General features: G+C 39.4%; 1 pseudogene; it reads left to right on the top strand.

Annotated features, from left to right (window-relative positions):
- Positions 1–12,022, top strand: part of LOC102839748 — a 37,931-nt pseudogene extending 25,909 nt beyond the window's left edge.
- The last annotated feature ends 10,157 nt before the right edge of the window (positions 12,023–22,179 follow it).

Genomic DNA, 22,179 nt, shown 5'->3' with positions numbered 1-22,179 from the left:
GGATTTTTAACTGTATATAAAGTTTTCCCATCACAATCCTTTCTACACATTTCCAGTCATATATCTAATTATTTTATATTTTTATTCCATACCTTATAGACCATATCTTTTTTTTTTTTAAATAAGGCAATTTTTACCACTTTTATGATTTTCTTTGTTAACCTTGAATTTTTCTTCACACAATATTAATGGCACTCTGGTTTCTTTTTATGGTTCAGAATCACTTTATAGAGGTCTGCTTGTCTTTTCTTAAGCTTTCTTTATGTTTTTAATTACAAGATATGTTTTCTGGAGCTGTAATAAATTCATTGTAGTTTTAATTTACTTCTGAAAGCCTATGTCTTCCTATAAGGTAATTTTACCAATTTACTTATTTGGAAAATTTTTTTTCTATTCACAGTATTCTTGTCATTTTATTTCATGCTTTCTAGGTATAAGTGTATATGTTTTTCTTATTGTTGATGCTGTTATCCAATTGTTCTTATTCTCTCTATTGCAATTAGATTATGTTTTGTTTCTTTTCTTTCTTCTTATGCAATGATTTGGGAAGTAGATACGTTTTTGGTTTTTATTTTGCTAGTTGTTTATTTTTAAAGCTTCTCAAAAACATTTTTTATTTATGCTCTTTTAAAAACTAGGATACCGGTCAATGTAGAGATATTGTACACATGGATAATCAGGATATAGTCATTTCCTTGGAGCAGAAGTGTGATGTCTATCCAGGTATGGGATAAGTCATGCTTGTCTTTGATAACTGGCAAGGTCTTTTTAATGTGAATTGTGTTTTGCCTGCCATGGTATGTCACAAAGTGTATGTCCAGTGAACATGTCCATCGAGATTATTCTGCAAGTGACCAGGAAGGAATATGGCAACAGAATAAAAAATATGTTTCCTCTGGGCAAAGCTGGTCTCATAGAGCAATGCCAGCTGGCCATCTTGTGTGAAGATGTGCCTCAGTCAGATGCTATAATTTGGGAGACCTGTGTGTCATTTTCATGTATTCAGAATAAAATATTTTCAACTAAAACATCCCTGTACCCCATATATGATAATGAGGGGCAGGAGGAGATAGTTTGAGTTTATGGCCAAGTCAGTATTTCTTTTAACAAGAATCGGCTTGTCTCCTACTTAGAAGATAGTTGTGTACATTGTACATTGAGACGCTTTCCTGATACTGGCTGCTCATCAGGGCCATAGGACTTAGACTATTCCCCGTGTTAGAGAGTCAGTCCTCTAAGTTAAACATTGCTCTGTATACATTTCCACCCCAAATGCAAATACTCAGAAGTGTGGCAGGACTGAGTTCCTAACAGCTTCCACCTGAACACCATTTCCTAACCCCACTGGGCTCTGAGGACAGGAGGAAAGAGGAAACAGGAAGGTAGAGGTCAGCCAGACAACCATCTCCCACTCGTTAGTTTTCGCTCTAAAATCAGGGAAGCTGTGGTATGTACAGGAGCTGTGCTGGGCTATGCTGCTCTGTCAATACACACACTGACTTCAAATCTGATTCCTTTAGTAGGGCAATTTGCACCGCCACCTCCGAAGATGTGCATTGGATGCCCCAAGGAGATAAGTGCCAACAGCCCTGAGCTGCGGGAGGCTTTAAATCATTCCATCGCAAAACTTAATAAGCAGCATAATGGAACTTCCTACTTCAAGATTGAAAGTGTGAAAAAAGCAACAACACAGGTGTGTACATCACATTATTAAATAGAGATACTATTCTGAGCAAGTGCTGACTAATTTTGCAACTGGTCTAGGCTCCATTTTGAAAGACAGCAAGCCTGATGGATTTGGTGATTTGAATTCAAAGCCCCAACCTCACAGCATACTTGACATGTGATCTTAAGCAAATCACTTAAAATAGTCTCTCAATTTTCTGTCTGTAGAGGATCAAACAAGATAATATGTATAAACTCCCTTTTCAACCTCTAAGATGCTATATAAATACTGTTGTTGTTGGGTGCCATTGAGTTGGTTCTGACTAACTGTGACCCCATTTACAACAGAACAAATCACTGCCCAGTCCTATGCCATCCTCACAATTGTTGTTATGTCTGAGCCCGTTGTTGTAACCACTGTATGAATCCATTTCATTGGGGTCATCCTCTTTTTCTCTGGCCCTCTACTTTACCAAGCATCATGTCCTTCTCCAGGGACTGTTCCCTCCTAATAACATATCCAAAGTCTGTGATAAGAAGTCTCACTACCCTTGCTTCCAAGGAGCATTCTGGACTCCTGGTGTGGTACTGTAGGATCAGCACTGGACTGTGAACCATAAGTTTGGCAGTTCAAACCTACCAACTGCTCCTTGGAAACCTTATACAGGGTTGCTGAGTTGGAACTGACTCAACAACACACAACAACAAGAAGGAGCATTTCCATTATATTTCTTCCGAGACAGATTTGTTCATTTTTCTGGCAGTCCATAGTAGAGTACCTAATATTCTTCACCAACACCATAATTTAAAGGTATCAGTTGTTCTTCATTCTTCCTTATTGTCTAGCTGTCATATCACATGAGGGGATAAAAAATGCCATGGCTTGGGTCAAGCACAATTTAGTGACATTTTGGCTTTTTAAATGCTAACAACTGTCATTAACTATGTTCTGCCTCATAGCAACCCTGTATAGGGTCTCTGAGGAACAATTGGTAGGTGTCACCCACCTCACACACCCCCTATCTTATGGGTGTTGTTGTTAAGTACCGTGGAGTCAGTTCCGACTCATAGCAACCCTGTACAGGGTTTCTGAGGCTGTGAATCTTTACAGGAGCAGAAAGCCTCATCTTTCTCCTGCGGAACAGCTGGTAGTTTCGAACTGCCAACCTTGAGGTTAGCAGCCCGATTCGTAACTACTACGCTACCAGAGCATCTTAATCTTATGGTTAACAGTCTACTAATGTGCTGGACTGCAGTGTCATTTAAACTACAAACTCAGTGGTTCAAACTCACCAGCCACTCTTCAGAAATTCTATACAGGGTCGCTATAGGTCGGAACCAACTGAACAGCAAATAACAACAACAACAATTTATCCTGCAGCTCTACACCAGGACTCCTTGTTAATAAAATTCAAAGTTAAGAAAAGCAAGTCTTAGTCTATGCCTTTCTAGACTTATTTCTTATTATATTATCCCCTAATAACTTAAGTTGTTGTTGTTGTTTTAGTGTCCTTCAGTCGGATTTCTGAGAAGGGGAATTGAACTTCCAAATCTGCAGTTCAAACTACCCTTGGGGTCCAGTGCTTATCCTATTGTGCCATACCAGGACTCCATACCTTGGCCTGAAGCACACTAGTTAGTCTATCATTGAACCCGACTCTCTCTACATTTTCTTATCCCCATATCATTTCTCCCACTGTTTCTTCTGCCTGGGTGTCCTCCCCTCCTTTGAACGTTCCTATATCTCAGGGATCCCCAAGAAGCCCCTGAACCCTTAGGCTTAATAATTTACTAAAGGCACAGAACTCACTGAAAACGGTCATGCTCGTGGTTATAGTTTATTGTAGCAAAAGGATGATTCAGAGACTTATGGGTCCAAGAGAGCTTCCAGTTTACCTCTCCCAGTGAAGTCACTTATAGCATTAAACTCCCCAGTAACACTGAATGGTGACTGTTATTATTGTTATGTGCAATTGAGTTGGTTCCAACTCATAGAGATACTTTGTGTGGCACCAAGTCTTAGGAGAGTTTCCCTGGCTGCCAATAGTCCATGATATTGTGTGGCGATATGAGTCAGAACCAACTCCATGTCATACCACCATCATCCCAGGGCAAAGGCCAGACCTCTCTTTGTTGTTGTTGTTAAGTGTCGTCGAGTTGGTTTCGACCCATATCGACCCTGTATAGGGTTTCCGAGGAGCAACTGGTGAGCTTGAACCGCCAACCTTGCAATTCAAAAGGCTTAATTCTTTGCCACAAAGTGCCTTCTGCGAATTCATCTGTATTTCCACACCATGTCAATAGAGAATAACTACTTACCTGATCTTAGGGTCAGAGAACCCAGTTCTACTACAGCAATGATCACTCACTTTTGGGTGACCCCAGGAAGTGATTCAAACTTAGCCTTTGTGATTCCATCTGCAAAAATGAGTGGCCATAGTTGTTGTTGTTGTTAAGTGCCGTTGAGGTGGTTCCGACCCATAGCAACCCTGTATAGGGTTTCCGAGGAGAAGTTGGTGAGCTTGAACCACTGACCTTGAAGTTCAAATGGCTTTGCAGTCTGGCACATTAACCCACAGTGCCACAGAGAATCCAAATCCATAGTCTATCATTCCATGTATTCAAAGGCAGCCTCCTATTCTAGAGCTTTAAAACTTACTTCTCCACATACAAGTTCAACAATAGCATTCCAAATAGCAAGCCAACATGATCTTTATCATCTTAGGGAATTTTAAAAAACTTCCTAAAGATTTTTGTACTTTTGGACCACTATTGAACTTCTAGGAATCGCTTTTTTGAATGTATCTTTGGTTATTAATATAATTAGATATTTTTCTAAATTATTGATCATTTTAATTTCTCCTCTTAAATTTCTCTAGCCATGTCCTTTGCCCTTTTTTATTTTTTGTCATAGTTGTTGAGAATATACACAGCAAAACATATGCCAATTCAACAATTTTTACATGTTCAATTCAATGACACTGATTACGTTCTTCAAATTAGGTAGCCATTCTTAAGGTCCTTTTCGGAATCGTTCTACCCCAGCCAACATGAACTCACCACCCCCAAGTTTCTATTATCTAATAGTTCAAGTTGCTCTTGTCAATTTAGAAGCCTTGCTGGCGCTGTAGAATAACTGCTGGACTGCGAACCACAAGGTTGATAGTTCAAAAGTACCAGCTCTTCTGAGGGAGAAAGATGAGGATTTTTATTCCTGAAAATATTTGCAGCCTCACAAACCCTATTCAAGGTCATCGTGAGTCTGAATCAACTGGCTGGCAATGGGTTTGGTGTCAGTTGGATCCCATACAGATAATACTTAAAGGAACACAATGTTCAAGGCAGACATTCAGGACTAGCTAAGCTAAACTATTGTTGAGTTCTAGAGAGACTTCAAGGAATATTGTTGGTTTAAGGTTTAAAGTTTATCTCTGGGAAATAGTTTTGGGGATTCATTCAATCTCTATGGCTTTAGAAAGTCTAGATTTTGTGTCATTGACTATTTTTAACTGTGATGTTAGATTTTAAATATGCATATATATTTTCCCCCAGTTTGTCTTTTGCCTTTTTACTCTGTTCACCATGAATTTTGAGATTCAGTTTTCATGTTTGTCTAATCAAAATGTTTTTCCTTCCTGCCTTTGCATTTCATCTAAGAAAGGTCTTCCTCAGCCTGAGATCTGATGACTATTTATTTATATATTCCTAATTTGTTTCATTAATTCAATATTTAAAAAAAGCAATTTGGAATTTATATTGCTTGGTGTTCTGATGTAGGATAAGCATTGGACTGCTTACAGCAAGGTCAGTAGTTAAAATCCACCAACCGCTCCTTGGAAATCCTATACAGCAGGGTTGGGAAACCCTTTTTTCTTCCAAGGCCATTTGGATATTTACAACATTATCCAAGGGTCATATAAAATTTTCAGCTTAAAAATTAGCCTGCTATATTTCATCAAACATTTAATGAACTCACCCCAAACTGACCATACAAGTAAAGTTTTACTAAAGGTAATACAGAAACAGCTGCAAGCATACACTGACAGAGAACTTCCAGACGTTCAAGCCAGATTCAAAAGAGGATGTGGAATGAGGGATATCATTGCTGATATAAGATGGATTTTGGCTGAAAGCAGAGAATACCAGAAAGATGTTTACTTGCGTTTTATTGACTATTTAACTACTTTCAATTGTGTGGATCATAACAAACTATGGACAACATTGTGAAGTATGAGTATTCTGGAACACTTATTTGTGCTCATGAAGAACCTGGACATAGACCAAGAGGCAACTGCCTCTTGGGAACACTGAATGATTTAAAATTAGGAAAGGTGTGTGACAGGGTTGTACTCTTTCACCATACTTATTCAATCTGTATGTTGAACAAATGATCTGAGAAGGTGGATTATATGAGGCAAAACATAGCATTGGAATTGGTGGAAGACTCATTAACAACCTGCAATATGCAGATGATACAATTTTGCTTGCTGAATATGAAGAGGACTTAAAATACTTACTGATGATGATCAAAGACCACAGCCTTCGGTATGGGTTGCACCTCAATGTAAAGAATACAAAAATCCTCACCACTGGATCAATAAATAACATCTATATAAATGAAGAAAAGATTAAAGTTGTCAGTGACTTCATTTTGCTTGGACCAACATCAACACTCATGGAACCAGCAGTCAAGAAATCAAATGATGTGTTTCATTGTGCAAATCTGCTGCACAAGACATTTTTAGGGTGTTGAAAAGCAAAGATACCAGTTTAAAGACTAAGGTGCGCCTGACCCAAGCCATGGTATTTTCAATAACCCCATAAGCATGTGAAACTGGTATAGTGAATAATGAATACCATAGAAGAAGTGATGCATTTGAGTTATAATGTTGGAAGAGAATATTGAAAGTACCATGGGTTGCCAAAAGGACAAATAGATCTGTGATGGAAGAAATAAAGTCAAAGTGCTCCTTGGAGGCCAGGATGCCCAAACTTCGTCTTTCATACTTCAGACATATTGTCAGGACAGACCAGTCACTGGAGAAGGATATCATGTTTGATAAAGTAGAGGGTTGGAGAAAAAGAGGAAAACCCCCCCAAAAAGATAGATTGGCATGGTTGCAGCATCAATGGGCTCAAATGTAGCAATGGTTGTGAGGTTGGCCCAGGATCTAGCAGTGTTTCATTCTGTTATGCAAAGGATCGCTATGAGTTGGCACCTAACAACAACAACAATGGGTTAAAGTGCGGGACTGCAAAGTTAGTTTGAACCACAAAGTCAGAGATTCAAACTCACCATTTGCTCCTCAGAAACCCTGTACAGGGTCACTTGGGTTGTAACTGACTTGATGGCAGTTAGCAACAACAATGTAAAGGTGTGGCATTGTAGGTTAATGTTCTGGATTGTAAAATTGGACCACCGCTCCTTGGAAACTCTATATGGGTTGCTATGAGTCAGAACCAACAGGACAATACTTAATAACAACAACAATGTGGTGGCTGGAACTGCGATTGCCTTGGTAGGGCCAGACCAAATGAGTCATGGTGTGTTACCATAAGGTAATGACTCAACCTCAAGGTCAATATGAACTACAAGGTTGGCAGTTCAAACTCACCAACCGCTCCTCAGAAACACTCTACAGGGTCGCTGTGAGTTGGAACCCACTTGACAGCACTTAACAACAACAATATGGCCCATGAGCCACGAGTTTCCCTCCCCTGCTATACAGGGTTGCTATGAGTTGGAACCGACTTCATGGCATATAAGAACAAAAACTGCAATGGTATTTTCTACTTTCTAAAATTTGGACAAGGTTTAAGTTGAACTTAACCAGGAAGAATTCTGGTAAGAATGAGTCCTGATGACGATGATGGTGTGGATGTCATGTTGAGGCCACCTAATGGAAAGTATTATTTGGCTTATTCATCTCTTTTTTTTTTTTTGGACAATGAATAGAGGTTGGGCATTAGCTATGATGGTGTCAGATATGTCAACTTTCTTAAGCAGCATTATATTGATCAACTTTAATGTCAGAAAGAAAGATTGGATTAAGGTACTCTCTGAAATGAGCAAGACAGGTTTATGATCATCAAAGTTGTTGTTGTTATGTGCTGTGGAGTCGGTTCCAACTCATAGTGATCCTGTACAGGGTTTCCAAGGCTATAAATCTTTATAGGAGCAGAAAGTCTCATCTTTCTCCCATGGAACAGCTGGTAGTTTCGAACTGCTGTCCTTAAGGTTCACAGCCCGATTCATAACCACTACGCTACCAGTGCCCTCATAAAGACTTTTTAAACCTTTTAGAGTCTTCCTTCCCAACTACACTTGGATTTTAGAAAGGTATTTCTGAAATTCTTCTTAAAAGTTTAACTATACTTACCATCCAACAAAACAGTACCAAAGCTGGTAGAGAAGGAATTTAGTTCTTCCTATGACTAGCATTGTTGTTGTTGTTGTTAAGTGCCTTCGAGTCGGTTCCGACCCATAGTGACCCTGTGCAGGGTTTCCGAGGTTGTAAATCTTTACAGGAGCAGAAAGCCTCATCTTTCTCCCGCGGAACAGCTGGTAGTTTCGAACTGTTCACCTTGCGGTTCGCAGCCCGATTCGTAACCACTACACTACCAGAGCTCCTTGACTAGCATAGTGGTTACGAATTGGGAGATCCAACATTAGCCAGATAGTTTAGACATGTATACAATTTGGAAGTGTTATCGTCAAACATTTATACTTTTCACATGTAACTTTCATGTAGTTGAATTCCTCCTTAAAAATCCTTGGAGTAAAAAAAGATACCATTTTTTTTATCATATCAATATTAAGCACTTACTGTGTGCTAATTAATTTTCCAGGTGGTGGCTGGAATCATATACTCTATTGCGTTCATAGCCAAGGAAACCACATGTTCCAAGGAAAGTAATGAAGAGTTGACTCATAGTTGTCCAACCAAGGAAGCTGGAGTGAGTACTAATGACACTATCTTATTCCTTAGAAATCGATTTTAAACAATCATTGGTTTAAGTATCTCATAAACAACTTTATTTTCTCTCTTGGCTTCTGTTTTTGTGGATAGGAAGTTCTACAGTGTAATGCTGACGTTTATATGGTACCTTGGGAGAACAAAATTGACACTACTGTCCACTGCCAATCACTGGTAATGGTAAGATTCTTATTACTGTCTAGTGGGGTTTCATTTTGCTCCTTCTGAAAATCGTATCTTGGAGTTGTAAATTAACCTTTTGTGAAAGGAATTGGGGTCAAATAGCTTTTAAAAATTGGAAGAAATATCCTATTTCTGTATTGATTTTGTCATCTGGAATATATTTATGAGTCTTGATGTGGTGCTGTGGACTAAAGCATCAGATGTAAATTTGTTTGAACTGCAAGGTCGGTGGTTCAAGCTCACCAGCTGCTCCTTGGAAACCCTATACAGGGTCTCTATGGGTTGGAATCGACTCAACAGCACTTAACAACAACAACAGTATATATACAGTACATGTATTTGTTGTTGCTGTTGGTAAGTGCTGTTGAGTTGTTTCCCATAGCGACCCTGTGTATATATATATATACTGGTGGTGGTTATGTGCTGTGGAGTCAGTTCCAACTCATAGCGACCATGTATAGGGTTTCTGAGGCTGTAAATCTTTATGGGAGCAGAAAAACTCATCTTTTTCCCACGGAACCTATGGTAGTTTCGAACAGCTGACTTTGAGGTTAGCAGCCCGACTCGTAACCACTACGCTACCAGAGCTCCTGTATATCCTATACATATCACACATGGCAAAATCCTAAATGAGAAGAGGCAACTTATATTAAAGGATGGGGAATTGTGGGTTATATATAACTGTATTTTTGCTACCTGTGAAAATGGGATGCTTCGAGCAGTGTTCAGTGGTGGAAAGAGCAAGAACGTCAGAATCCAGGAGGCCAGACACTGCTAATGATCAGCATTATGGTAGAAGACAATGGACTCTGATTTGATCTAGATTTGAATTGAGCTCCATTACTTATATTGGCCATGAAACCCTGGACAAATGACATGAGATTCATTTTTGTCACATGTAAAATAGACTAACAGCATCCATCTCAAAGGTTTGTAATGGTGACTAATATGTGTGAAGTCCTTAGTACAGTGCCTGGTACAGAGGAAGACTCCATATAAATGTATGGAGCCCTGGTGTGGCACAGTGGGATAATCCGCTGAACTGCAAAGTCGGTTTGTACCACAATGTCAGCGGTTCAAGCTCACCTGCTGCTCCTTGGAAATACTACACAGGGTCACTATGGGTCAGAACTGACTTGATAGCACTTAAAACAAACAACAGTATATGTATAATAGTCCAGCCTAACATCAACATTATAAAAAGGCTACATTTCAAGTTTGTGAACATGCTCTAATAATTTTTAAGTTTAACCAATTGATTGTGGCTGGAGACTCCCTGTCTGTAAAACTTCTCAGGGCCTTTCTGATTAAAAGTAGTAATTATATTCATATAGAAACAGTGTCAGTTAATAAATGGTGTACTATGGACTTACAAAACCACAGGCTGTTAAAAAGAAGGTAACCTAGAAATTTTGTAGTTCAACCATCTGTTTTGTTTTGTTTTTTGCTAGATGTAGAAAAAATTCTTCAGATTACTGTAGAGGATTATTAAAAATAATCAATGTCTGCAAATTTTAAATTAATCAAATAAGAACAGAATATCATTCATTTCCATCCTTTCTGGACTATTAATATAATATTAAAATCTAGCAAACACCTGCCCCATTGCAAACCAAGATAACATGTTCAGGTCTCATTCAGTCCTTTCCCTCTTTACTGATACTGTGGTTTTCACTGTAATGCATTTGTATTAATATTTCCTATTAGGATTTATGGATGAAAAGGCCTCCAGGGTTTTCACCTTTCCGATTAACAGCATTGAAGCAGGAAGGAACAGGAGAAATAACAACTGTAAGTCAACCCCACACTTCCGTGGCACCTGTACAAAATGAGGAGTGGGATCCCGGAAAAGAACAAGGACCCACTCATGGGTGTGACTGAGGTCATGCAAAACAAATAAAGCATGGCATTGCCCATGGCAATAAACATGAGCATGACCAAGGCCATGGGCATCACAGGGGATATGGCTTTGGCCGTGGAAATATGTAAAAATAAGGGGACTCAAGAGTTCTTAATGGGGGAAAATGAAGAAAAGTTTTCATAAGTCAAAGAGGGATAACAAGAGAGAATAAGAAGAAAGAAGTAAATTAATTAACTTTCTGTTTCCTAAATGGGCTAATGATATCAAATAATTACTCCCATTATGGCAAAAACTATTCTGATACTTTCTTTTCTGGATGTTTTTCATAAGTCAATAAGTTCTGTTTACTCATTAATTACTCCTTGCCACAGAACTTTCAAATAGGAATGTTCTGTTTGTAGTTGGAAGACCAGATTGAGTCATCCTTAGACTTAAGAAACTTTGAGTTTAGTTATAAAGATGGAAAACAGAAAACATAATATAAAACTTGCTAAGGAATCTTTTTTACTGTTGACAAAATAACATCATGGGAGGGGATGCAAACATTATTCAGTAATTTTGTAAGACAGCTCCACTCTAGCCTCACTCTATAATTGAATTGCCTTTTTGCTACCACATTGAAGACCACTGACTTTTTAAATATATATATATAAATGTTATATTGTGAATTGTGTGATAGTTTATATGGGAGAACATTAGTTTTACATTCATTCTATCATACATCATTTCATTGCCATAGTTACCATCCCGTCCATGCATCATTACCCAACCAAAGGTTATACCCTGCATGCCTGCCCCCCCGGTCCCCCCCCCCAGGTCTCAGCACACAGTCCCTTTCCCTCTCTAGATCTCAAGTCCCCAGCCACTCCATCTCTTCACGTCATCTTCTCTGCCTCCATCTCAGGTCTCACTGCTTCTCTGGGTAGGGTCTTGGAAGACCATTGACTTTTGCAAAAGAGAATAGTATGATTGCTTTCATTGTGTTGTGATATTTGGAAAGTATATATTTTATAGCCCTTTCTGTGTTTGTGGCTAGAGAAAGAAGACATGGATTTAAACAGCTGCATTTGCCTTTAGATATATAGCACTGCTATTTCAATTTATTTGGAGTCTCCAAGTTTTATTTCATTTCAAATATTTTCTGTACTTTTAAATCAAGAACCAGTAATGACAGGAAAAAAGCCTAACCTCATTAACAAGTTGCTTCATTGTTTTTTTCATTGAACAACAATATCAGATTGATTAAGTTTTACTGTACTTACAGAAAGCTTGCGAGTACAAGGGTCGACCCCCGAAGGCAGAGGCAGAGCCAGCAGCTAAGCATGAGGTCTCCTGAGCAGTGACAGAAGCTTCACGTCTGGCAGCAAAGCCCCAGTGGCCTCTGACAGCAGTCCTGATTGGAACAAGAAGAAGATGGGATGGAATTTAAGTAGAGAAGAATGCCATATTATCCTTCTGTTCCTGAGTGAAATAAAGTTCAGTTTTGATGTTAATTTACAGTGGGCTCCTCCTTACAGCCATGTTCATCCTGCAGCAAATTCAAGCTGTCTTGAGAGTCAGTACCCTGGCTGTGCACTGGGCCCAGCTCCTGGCCCTAGCCTGGAGCTCTCTCTGAGCAAGGCAGGAATCTCTTAGAGAGGCTTTCCTACCACAAATGTGCTAAATGGTTACCTGTAGCCATGGAGTCCCTGTGTTACAAAGTAGGGTTGCTCCATAGACTTTTCTTGGCTAGAATATTACCAATGCAGATCACCAGGACTTTCTCCCACAGTGCCATTTAGAGAGTTCAAACCATCAACCTTTAGGTTAGCAGAAGATCAAACAAACAACTTGTGTTATCTAGGGACCTTCTAAATCAGAGTTAAACAAATAAACTAAAAACAATTTCATCACGTCAATTCCAACTTGGAGTGATTTTATAGGACACAGTACAATTGCCCTTACGGAAACTGATTGCCACATCATCCTCCCATAATCTTTCAGTTAGCAACCAAATGCTTAACCACAGTGCCACAAAGATTCCTTAAATCAAAAATTGTTCCGTTGTGTGACATCGAGTCACTTACAACTTATAGCAACTCTGAGAGGATTTCTGAAGAGCAGTTGAACTACCTACCTTGAGGTTAGCAGTTCAGTGCTTATTCCACAGCACCACACCAAGACATCAAGGGTTAGTGGGCCATATTTCTACCAGCAACATAAGCACCCTTTCTGTACCTTTTGTTCCACAGTCTTAGCCCAAAACTATGAGTATTTGTCTTATTTTATTACTGTTTTCATAATCCAGACAGAATACCAAAAAAAAAAAAAAAACTTTCTTTTTCTCTTTGATGTCAACCAGATTCTCACTATCAAAACATATTTCATCTCAAAAGAGGTTAAATAAATGGAGTTTCTGATCTCAGTACAAGGAGAAGAGAGTATACAAATAGAATAAAAAAGAATACAGTTTTCAAAGTTTCTGTAATAAAAGTATACATTGAAAGTCTGTCTTAGTCATTTATTATGGGAGAAAAAAACAATGTGTGATTTTGCATAATGGAATCCTCACACCACTCAGAGGTCCCCATGCTCATCTCTCTTTTGCAAGGAAGCAATAGTCACATTTTAATCTGTGTTTTTAAATAAAGACCCCTATCCAGAGTCATAGAGTTAATAAGTGTTAGAGCTGACATTCAAACTTATGCTTTCCTTTCCAACTCCATTACACCAGGTTATCTTGAGACTATTTTTATTGAAACTAGCATTAGAAAAACCACACCCATATGTGTACCAATTTTGAGATCACCAAAACAAAGTACTTATTAGTTCTCTAACTGTGACTGCTGCTTTTCTCAGTAAGCTATTAATTGAGTCAGGCCGCTGACTTTGAGTGGTTACCATATACTTCAAACTAGGTCCTAAAGAGAAGAGAAATAAAATTTTAAAAGACATAGATCGTTTCCCTCAAAGAGCTTACAAACACATTGGGACGTCAAGACTAAAGCATAGGGAACCGAGACTCAATCCAAGTCGTGAACATTTGTGGAGCAACGAGCAGACCTGGTCAATGGAACAGGAAGATGTTGAAGAGGTTAGGTCCAGGGACCAACTCAGAAATGTAGAAAGAAACCAAGCTGAAAGTTGACACTGAAGCAGGTAGTAGGAGTCCTTGAGTGGTGCAATTGATCAACACACATTCACTCTACTGCTAACTGAAAGGTTGACAGTTTGAGTCCACCCAGAAGAAAGGCTTGGAGTCTACTTCCTAAAACTCAGCCATAGAAAACACTACAGAGCACAGTTCTACTCTGACAACACACTGGGAGCCTGTGACTCGATGGTATCTGGTTTTGTCAGTAGGGTGCCATTTACAGTTGCATGATGCAAAGAAGCATGTGCCCAGCCAAGCTTTCAGGTAACTGCAGGCTCTCAAGAAGCTGCACCTGAACCCCTTAGCTAAGCCATTCCTGAATTCCTGATCACAGAAACTACAATAATAAATTTTGTTGCTTTAAATTGCAAAAAAGAAGTGTTTGAGACAAATTATTCTGAAGGTTTTGAACAGTGTCTACGAGAGTGACAGAAGTCAGAATATGGGCAGGGTTCTATTAGTCAAAAAGCAAGGTAAGCACAGGTTTACTTGCACTTACTTACTAATCTGTAGTGAACAATTTCACATTTTTTCATCTCATCAAAGATCCTTCTGGCATCTGTCTCCCAATCCAGTGGCATCTCCCTACAGACTCAAAGTCTGTTTTCAAATTTATAATCCCTGAGTATCCCATAAGCAAGGTAAGCACGGGCTTATGTGAAACCCATATCAAACTGTTCACTACAGATCAGTAAGTATGCATAAATAAGTCTGTGCTTACTTTATGACGGGTCCAAAGCAGGTAAGTCAGATAATATTCTACCATGATCCATAAGAGTCACTGGCTAATTTCAGAAGTGTATTGCCAGGCCTGACTTCCTAGTCTGTGTTAGTTTGGAAGCACCACTGAAACCTGACCAGCATGGATGTCCTTGCTACCATTTGAAATATTGGTGGCATATTCCAGCATCACAGCAATGTGCAGCCCAGCCCAGTACAACACAGTGACAGACATGTGGTGGGAACTGGAAGCATTGCCAGTATATTGATAGTAGAAGAAATACAGAGAAACAGTTAAGAACCAGAGTCCTGAAGTTAGTCTGCCTGTTTCCAAAAACTGACAACTTATTGAATATCTCAAAGCCCTAGTTTATTCATTTGTAATATAAGGTTAGCATTATGGTCATGACATTGATGTGGTGTCAGGGGTTGCCATGAGATGGAATGGATTTAAGAATAAACAACAACAACATTGCTGTGTTAGTTCCCTGGGAGGTGTAGTTCTTAACTGGTAAGCTACTAACTGATAGGTTGGCAGTTCAAACCAATCAGCTGCTCTGAGGGAGAACGATGTGGCAATCTGCTTCTGCAAAGATTACAGTCTTGGAAAGCCTAAGAAGCAGTTCTGCTATGGCAAATCGAGTTGATTTGAGTAGGAATCCACTTAACAACTATGAGTCATTATGACCAGAAATCCACAATAACAACAGGGAGCTGTTAACCCATCCTCCAGCTCATTTGAATCCAAAGTTCTGGGAGTATTCCTGGATATTAGTATTTTTCAACAGTTCTCCATTGATTCTAATGCATCCAACATTGAGACGAGTTAAGTTGTTCTCTTGTTCATTTTAATTTTCCAATTTTACATTGTTCTAGTTTACTAATCTTTTCAGGTAATTTTGAAAATAGAAGGGCTATAAGTTGTCATACTGTGATGACTAGTGTGTTCTTGTGATGCTGGAAGCCATGCTGCTAGCATTTTAAATACCACCAGGGTTACCCACGGTGGACACATTTCAACAGAGCTTCCAGACAAAGAAGGAGAAGCAGACACTGAAAAGTTTATGAATAGCTGCAGAATAGGGTCTGAAATAGTTCCAGAAGATGAGCCCCTGAGGTTGGAAGGCACTCAAAATATTATTAGGAAAGAGTTGCCTCTTAAAAGTAGTTGACCATAATAACATGAATGGGACAAAGAGTTTCAGACCTTCATTTGTTAATGGGGTACAACTCAAAATGATAAGAAACAGCTGTGAATATCCATTAATAATTGGAACATGGAATGCATAAAGTATGAATCTAGGAAAACTGGAAGTTGTCAAAAAATGAAATGGAACCCGCAGGCATTAGTGAGTTGAAATGGATTGGCATTGCCATTTTGAATCAGACAATTGTGTGCTTTATTATGATGGGAACATCAAATTGAAGAGGAATGGCATCACATTCCTCACTAAAGAGAACATTTCAAGATCTATCTTGAAATACAATGCTGTCTGTGCTAGAGTAGTATCTATATGCCTACAAGGAAGACTAGTCAATGCCATTATTAGTTAAATTTACACACCAATCAGTAAAACTAGCGATGAAAAATGGAAGAATTCTACCTGGTTGCACAATGGATTATGCATTTGACTATTAACTGCAGTGTCAGCAGTTCTAAACTACCTATCACTCTTTAAAAATAAAGAGAGAGAGAGACTTTCTGCTACCATAAAGATCTACAGACTCAGAAACCCATTACAGGATCACTATGGGTTGGAACCAAATCTTATTAAGAATACAACAACAACCAACTTCTTCATTCTGAAATTGATCAAACATGCAATCAAGATGCATTAATAGTAATGAAAAATATGGCTTTGGTGATAGGAATGATCCTGAAGATCACATGATACACTTTTGAAAAACCAGTGACTTATTCATTTCTGATACCTTTTTGTTGTTGTTGTAAAGTGCCGCTGAGTTGGTTCTGACCCATAGAGATCCTGTATAGGGTTTCCAAGGAGCAGCTGGTGAACTTGAACCACCGACCTTGCAGTTCAAATGACTTTGCAGTCTGACACATTAGCCCACAGCACCACACCAGGACTCTTTTAAACAGCATAAAATACCACTATACACATGGATCTCAACAGATGGAATATGCAGGAATCAAATTGACTGCATCTGTGATAAAAGAACACTGGAAAAGTTCAATATCAGAAGCCAAAACAAGGCCAGGGATAGACTATGGAACAGAGACTAGCAATTACTCATATGCAATGTGGCGCTGTGAGTTAATGTGCCAGACTGCAAAGCCATTTGAACTGCAAAGTCGGTGGTTCAAGCTCACCAGATGCTCTTTGGAAACCCTACACAGGGTCACTATGGGTTGGAACTGACTCAATGACACTTAACAACAACAACAAAGTTCAGACTGAAGATGAAGAAAATTAAAACAACTCCACAATAGCAAAATATGATCTTGAATATATCCCACTTGAATATAGAGACCATCTCAAGAAAATATTTGATACATTAGACATTAATGACCAGAGACCAAAAGAGTTGTGGGATGACGTCAAGAATTTCATACAGGAAGAAAGAAAAAACAAAAATGGATGTCAAAAAAGGTTCTGATATTTTTTCATGAGCATAAAAATGCTAAGTTGACAAGTGGTCAGGTCCCCTCAGGGCAAACCCCTTTTCAAGAATAAGACTAAAGGGAAAAACATGGATAGGCATGCAGTCTGAGTAATGACTACATTGGTCATTGATAAGGGGAAGTGAGGGGAAAACAGCAATGAAGTTGTGAGCTAAGTCCGACCATGTTCAATAGAGTCCTGTGAACCCTGGTTGGCCAGCAACATGGCAAGACCTGAGGACTCCTGGGCCCAGAGACGGTGACATAGCCACAGAGGACTAGAGTGGATAGTGAAGCGTCCAGCTGATAAGAAGTGAGGAAATATGCGTAAGAACACCCACACTTGCAGATAATATCCACTTGACCTGGCTTCAATGTCCAGATGATCAGAACTGGACTAGAAGAAGAAAGAAGAGGGGAAAAAGAGTAATCTGGTACAATTTGATGAATTTGACCTACACCTATGGATGCAGTAGCTCAAAAGAGGGAACAAATCTTTACAGTGAGGATCATTCCCACACCCCTCGGTACACAGGGTAGACAAGGATGGGCAACTTGGACATTGGCTACCCAGAATGCAGGGGCCGGGGGGCGGAGGGCTACAAGGGCAAGAAGTGACTCTCATACAAGCTTTCAAGAGGGAGCCCAGATCCAGAGGGTGAGGAGGAAGTTAGACTCTCCACTGAGTAGTATCCAATCTGTCTGGGCAGAGCTAATGAAAGGAGATGGGGATAGGACTCTGTGGTACAATAGTGAATAATTGCTATCAGGACTGACTATGAGGGTTGGAAATGTAAAGGTAGATGTTTTGTAGCAAAAGGAGGGGAGTGGTTGTCTTTGCAGTCCAGGAGTGGAGGTCCCTGGGACCATCAAGAGAGAAAAGCAGAGTGGGGGACCCTACCCAGAGAAGCAGTGACACCAGAGATGGAGGCAGAGATGATGACGTGGAGAGATGGAGCGGCTGGGGACTTTAGACCCAGAAAGGGAGAAGGGCTGTGTGGTGATGACCAAAGGGCTGACTTGCGGGGTGTACCCTTTGGTTGGTTGATGATGCATGGAGGGGGTTGTAATCATGGCAATGAAGCGATATATGATAGGATGAATGCAAAGCTAATGTTCTCCCATGTAAACTATCATAATTCACAATAAAAACCTTAAAAAAAAACTATGCATCACCCCATCACCTTTTTCGTTGTGCAAATTTATTGTTTTTTAATATTAAATTTCTTCCTTATTGTCTATGTATGTATGCATGCATTAAGTTTTCTCTGTCAAACCTTTATAAGTGTGTGTGTGTGTTTGTGTGTGTTTGTGGATCTACTCCCACTGTCTCTCTCATATCCATTCGGCCTGCTGTTTTTAGGTGCCTAAAGTTGGTGCCTCAAATGTAACCTTGTCCTCCGCAACCCTCACAATTGTTATGTTTGAGCCCTTAATGGAAGTTACTGTATCAACTCAGCCACAACTTAGAATTAACCAATATTGGCATAATGTCATAAGCCTTTTTGAAAGTATTTGCATATATATATATTTAAAGTAAAATGTTGTTACTTTACCATGTGTTTGTATAAATATAAAATAAGCATATTTCAATATAAGTACCAAAAAAAAAAAAAAAAAAAAAAAGCTAAGGTGAGTAAAAGAATTGAGGAAGTAAAAGACCTGAACAGAAAATTTCAAATGGCAGCTTGAGAAGACAAAACAAAGTATTATAATGAAATGTGCAAAGACCTTGAGTTGGAAAACTAAAAGGGAAGAACACGCTCAGTATTTCTCAAGCTTATAAGAACTGAATAAAAAATTCAAGTTTCAACTTTTAATATTGAAGGATCCTATAAGCAAAATATTGAATGATTCAAGAAGGATCAAGAGAAGATGGCAGGAATACAAAGAGTCTCTATGACAATAATAAAGGGTCAATGTTCAACCATTTCAAGAATTAGCACATAATCAAGAACTGATGGTACTGAAGAAAGAAGTCCAAGTTTCACTGAAGGTATTGACGACAAGAAAAGATTCTGAAATGTTTCAATAAACTTATGCAGCACTGGAGTTGCTCATTCATCAATACCAAGAAATTTGAAGAAAGCTACATGGTCATTTGATTGGAAGAGAGCCATATTTGTGTCCATTCCAAAGACAGGTGACCCTATGGAATTGGAAATCATTAAACAATATCATTCATATCACACATGAGTAAAATTTTTGCTGAAGATAATTTAAAATTTATTGTAATGGTATACCGACATGGAGCTGTCAGAAATCCATGCCAGATTCAGACGAGAACATGGAACTAGGGATATTATTGATGATGCCAGACAGATCATGGATGAAAGCAAAAATTAACTGAAAGATGTTTGTTTACTTGCATTTTATTGACTATGCAAAGACTTTTGACTATGTGGGTTAAGATAATCTATGGACAGCATTGAGAATAATAGATATTCCAGAACACTTCACTATGCTCATGAGAAATCTGCACATACACGAGAAGCAGTCATTCAAACAGTGGTCTTCACATCAAGTATCAAAAACCTATCCCCTCTAATGCAGGGTTGATAGGGACGGACAACATAGTCATTGGCTACCTAATATAGGGTGAGGAGGGGCTCCAAACTTTGGGGTAGCCAAACCCAGGTAATGTGAGTATTCTGGTTACTGGACGGATCTTCCCATTTGAACACAAAAATGGGTTTGCTAGTTTTTTCTAGGGGAATGGCAAAGAAGGCATATTTAGGGTCAAGGGAGGTATACCAAACTTGAGAAGGAGGCTGAGGAGAGTAAAGGGTTTCAGTATGGTGGATGTACAGTTTCTACTCGTTCATCGACTACCCTTAGGTCCTGGATCGGGCGGTAATCATTAGTCCCTGGTTTCTTGACGTGGAGAAGGGGTTATTCCAAGGGGACTAGCATTTAGTCAGTATTCCCGCCTGTAATAGATGTTTGAGGTGCGGTTGGATCCCTAATCAGGCCTGAAGACTAAGGGGATATTGGCAGACCCAGATGGGAGAACAGTGCTGAGGAGGGAAACTACTACGGGTGGATGGTGGCATGCCAGGCCAGGTGGGTTATTTTCAGCTCATACTTGGGGAAATTTGGTGACTAGGTCTCAGAGCTTGGGATGAGTGTTTCCTGAGGAAGGTGATGTGGTTTGCAGCAGTAAGTATTCCTCCAAGAGGGGCACAGTGAGGGATAGAACAAGGGGATGTTCAGGGCTTAGATGGAGCATGGGGAGGGGGTTGAGGGTGGTCCTTGGGATTTGAAGGTTATAGTGGCTTGAAGTTTCTTGAGGATATCCTGTCCTAGTAAAGAGTAGGGGCTGCTCAGGACCCAAAGGAAGGAGTGAGACACCATGGACCTGTTGAGTTGTACTTTTCTTTTAGCTAGAAAAGGGTATGAGCCAGTTTTTCCCATGACTCCTTGAATAGTAATGGTTTTGCTTTTGGGTGGGCTCAGCATGTCAGTGAGGACTGATACCTCTGCTCTGGAATCAACAAGAAAGGTAACTAGGTGGCCCCCTGCAACTGCAGTGGTCATGGACTTCTAGGAGGCAAGGGGAAGAAGCCTTGGCCCTATCAGTCTTAGTCCTTGGTCTCTGCAAAGAGGACCTTCTGGTTTCTTTTAGGCTTTTACCTCTTATTGGAGCACAAGCTTTTCCAGTGTCCCCTCTCCTTACAGTAGGCACACTGGTCTTTGTCTAAGGTGACACGGTGATCAGAACTGGGTGGTGGAGTGTGACAGGGTTTGCTTACTGGGCTGGAAGGATGTTCACCTGGGCAGGTACCAAAAGTGTCCTGAAAGGTTGCTACTAGAATTCTGGTCTGTTTCTTACGGTCACTTTCAAATTCTTTTTTTTTTTTTTTTGAGTCTTCCTCCCAGTTGGCAAAAATGGAATGCATAAACAATGATATCTTAGGCATTAGTGAGCTGAAATGGACTGGTATTAGCCACTTTGAATCTGACAACCACATGGTTTACTATGCAGGGAATGATGTTGCATTCATCGTCAAAAAGAACATATCCAGATCAGTCATGAGGTACAATGTTGTAAATGATAGGATAATGTCCATGCGCCTACAAGGAAGCCCAGTTCATACCACTATTATTCAAATTTATGCACCAACCACTAAAGCCAGTGAGGAGGAAATAGAAGAATTTACCAACTTCTTCAATCTGAAATCGATTAAACATGCAATCAAGATATATTGCTCATTACTGGTGATTGGAATGCAAAGGTTGGGAGCAAAGAGGAAGGACCAATAGTTGGAAAATACGGCCTTGATGATAGAAATGATGCTGGAGAACGCATGATAGCATTCTGCAAAATCAATAATTTGTTTATTTCACATACCTTCTTTAGACAGCATAGCAGACAACTATACACATGGACCTCACCAGATGGAACACATAGAAATCAAATTGACTACATCTGTGGAAAGAGAAGATGGAAAAGCACCATATCATCAATGAAAGAAGGCCAGGGCAGACTGTGGAACAGACCATCAATTACACATATGCAAATTCAAACTGAAGCTGAAGAAAATGAAAACAAGTCCACAAGAGCCAAAATATGACCTTGAATATATACCCCTTGAATTTAGAGATCATCTGAAGAACAAATTCGATACATTAAACACTAAAGATTGAAGACCAGAAGAGTGTGGGATGACATCAAGAACATCATATGTGAAGAAAGCAAAAAGTCATTAAGAAGACAAGAAAGAAGGAAAACGTCAAAATGGATGTCAGAAGAGACACAGAAACTTGCTCTCCAGCGTGCAGATGCTAAAACAAATGGAAGAAATGAGGTGATCCAAGAGCTGAACAGAAAATTTCAAAGATCAGCTTGGGAAGACTAAGCCAAATATTATAATAAAATATGAAAAGATTTGGAAGCAGAAAACCAAAAAGGAAGACCACGCTCAGCATTTCTCAAGCTGTGGGAACTGAAGAAAAAATTCAAGCCTTGACTTTCGTTATTGAAAGATTCTCTGGGCAAATTATTGAATGATGCAGA

This window comes from Chrysochloris asiatica, unplaced genomic scaffold, assembly GCF_000296735.1.
Source record: "Chrysochloris asiatica unplaced genomic scaffold, ChrAsi1.0 scaffold00135, whole genome shotgun sequence".
Lineage (NCBI taxonomy): Eukaryota > Metazoa > Chordata > Mammalia > Afrosoricida > Chrysochloridae > Chrysochloris > Chrysochloris asiatica.
The sequence above is the reverse complement of the archived record's forward strand: the minus strand, read 5'-3'. Positions and strand labels throughout refer to the sequence as shown.